Below are 2,949 nucleotides of genomic sequence, written 5' to 3' on the forward strand. Positions count from 1 at the left end.
CAAATCATTTTCCTCAAATACGATGGTGATTCAAAGAACTACCTTTTTACAGTCTCCTGTGAAAATTACAACATAGTTGTGCTTTAATCCAATGGGAACTTTGTAGGTAGTTTTATATTTCTGTTTTTACGTAACAGTTCTCCAACTATTTTAAAAAAAAAAAGGACAATGAGCAGTAGCTCACAGGAGGACAGACTACTGAGAAGACTGTTAAGGAGTTCCTTTTTGAAATAGTTGGACAGGATTCCCTTGCAGGCTGTATCTTCAATGCAAATTTGTTTTGATATTTCTCATGCACTTGCTATAGTGTCTCTATTAATTTTTATAAGCATCTTGATAATACCTTGTATTTTGTATGTCATTATGAAACTTCAATAAAAGCACTACATTTCAGAAGCTCAGACTCTTACTTTTTATTTTGTTGTAAGATCCTATAATTAAAAGAACAGTGCAAAGTCTTAGGTCCCAGCTTGTGCTTCCATACGAGTGCCAACCAAGAAATTAATAAAGTTTTAAGTTACAATTTATTATGGCTGTAATGTGGTTATGTGGGAAAGCAGGGAGTGGATTTAGTGATACCTGTCAGATCAACTCATTTGCAAACAGTGTTTCTATGATGGTGATAAATATATTCTTCAGTCTCTCCTTCTCTGTTGCTTGCCCCATCTTCAGTACCCCTCTTAGAATAAAACTCTTGTTCCATGAGTACAACGGACAACTTAGCAAAAGCATTGATTGTTCCAGTTTGCAAGCTTAGCGACTTTTACGTCGTGGAAAGACTTGTGAGTAAAATGTTACTGGCAGGACATCTATAAACCAGGACGGTTGGTTGTCTCTGGAGGGTGTCCAGTTTTGTATTCAGGATACAGAGCAAACTGGAAGTGGTGCAGATGTATTCCTTTCTACCGTTGTATTGTTTATGTTATCTGAATTCTTCAGACATCCAACTTGTTGATTGCCATTTTTGCAAATGAGCCCTTCATTTTTTGAAAGTAACCACTAGGTGGCTCAGTATCACACATTTCACTGTAGTTTACCTGATTATTGCATAAAAACTTGAGTTAAGGAAGAAATCTTTGGTTCTTTGCTGAGCACAGTGGTCTGACTTACTTGCAGTTGGTCTACTCTATATTTGAAATTTTCCAAGTATCCCATTTTAATTCTTGTAGACCACGTCATTCTGCTGGGTGTGATGATGACAAGGTGTATAGGTTAACAATTCTCTAGTATTCTACGTAAGTGTAGATGATGTTCCTCTGTGTTGCTAGTTAAGATGATAGAAAAAATTCGGATTAACTCAAGCAGAATGTCAATAGATAGGATCTGGGAATATAAACTGGCATTTGAGTCCCATAAACTTGAATGGGATCTTTGTGTGAACATTTGGTGTATGTCACTGCAGGCTTTGAGTCCAAAGTCCCACATCACTGTTGTTTCAGATGTGGAAATGAAGGATTTCCACACAGTTGCAGAGGAGCTGGCATTTTTACCAAAGATGCTTTGCACGTTCTGTGAAACAGGAAGAAACAGAATCCAGGCTTCTGGAATCATCGTCTTGTGCATCTATCGCAGGCTTAACCTCTCTGTCATTGTCTTATAGCGATGATTTAGGTCAGGCAAATTAAAGCTGTGGTAATTTAATGCTTCCAGAAGTAGGATGAAAACATTTCTAGTTAGTTTGTTCATTGTAGTTCTTTGAGGTGAAGACAAGTATGTGGTTTTGCCATATTCCAAAGAGTTGAGCCTATTTTCTTCTTTTTATCAGTTACTGGAGAGTTGACTGTAGAGATGGTAGTAGAGTTTAGCTAATACTGTTTGCCATTGATGTACCAGTCTTTAGTATGATTAAAAGGATAAATCTATTGAAGTAAACAGCAATTGACAGCTTGTAGGCATTCATTTTAGCAGCTCTGTGCTGGGTCATGAATTAGGAAAAGTGTTGGGTCTAAAGGATCCATCCCATACTTCACTCTGGAAGGTTTCTGTATTGCGGTATCTTTTTCATTTAGATTTAATGTTTCTGGAGCTTAAGGCAAATTGTCTCATGAGGACAACTATAGTTCAAGTACAGATAAGTATTACTGTTAAAAGGCAATTTAAACAGAAGTTGTTTAAAGGGACTGTAGAACACTCCTGTATGATATTCATATGCAGCTCACTTTCTCGTATTTTGAAATGCAAAACCAGAAGAAGTCCAGTAGTGAGTAGTGACATTGGCAAAAAACCAAACAGGAATCATCTCTTGAGTGTGACACCTTGTTTATGCGTGCAGCCAATGCCACCTGCTCTCGCAGCTTCACAACAGTGGTGGTAGCTGGCAGGGACAATATTCTACAAGGAACTTTTTTAAAACTTTTGGTGGTTTTTATATTACTCTAAGTGCAACACCTTTACCAATGCAACAGTTTGATGTTGATTTCAGTTATAGTCCTTTCAAGTTTCAAAATGCTATTTTACACAATAAATGCAACCCACATAAAGATTGGAGGCTTTCAAAGGAATTTAAAACACTTGAGAACTTCCCTTTAGCGCTAGTAACCTCCCTTCCTTAAATTACTGTCGAACTAATTAAATGTGGAGTGCGTTGCACTTTAAACAGTGCTGGCTTTCTGATTGCCTTCACGTTCCTCGGAAGAGAAATGCCATCAAACCTACCAAGGATTAAACTGGCAGGGTCGGGGTTTTTTTCCCCCTTCTGAACCCTGTTGGCTTCTCCCGGGTAGTCCCGACCGAGTTATCCCCATGGCAGCGCCCGTCTCATCGCGCCGTCGGCACTCAGCGTTTCCCCGAAACCCCTCCTCTCCCCCGGGGAGGTTTCCCTCCCTCCCACGCTGGGGCTGCCCGGGCCGAGCCCTCCCCTCCCCTCCGGGGCGGCTCCGCTCCTCCCCGGCCCCTCCTCTCCTTTCCCGTCCCTCCCCTCCCCGGGCGCTGGGGCGCCGCGGCGGGGCC

This window comes from Charadrius vociferus, unplaced genomic scaffold (assembly GCF_000708025.1).
Source record: "Charadrius vociferus isolate BGI_N301 unplaced genomic scaffold, ASM70802v2 scaffold337, whole genome shotgun sequence".
NCBI classification, from domain to species: Eukaryota; Metazoa; Chordata; class Aves; order Charadriiformes; family Charadriidae; genus Charadrius; species Charadrius vociferus.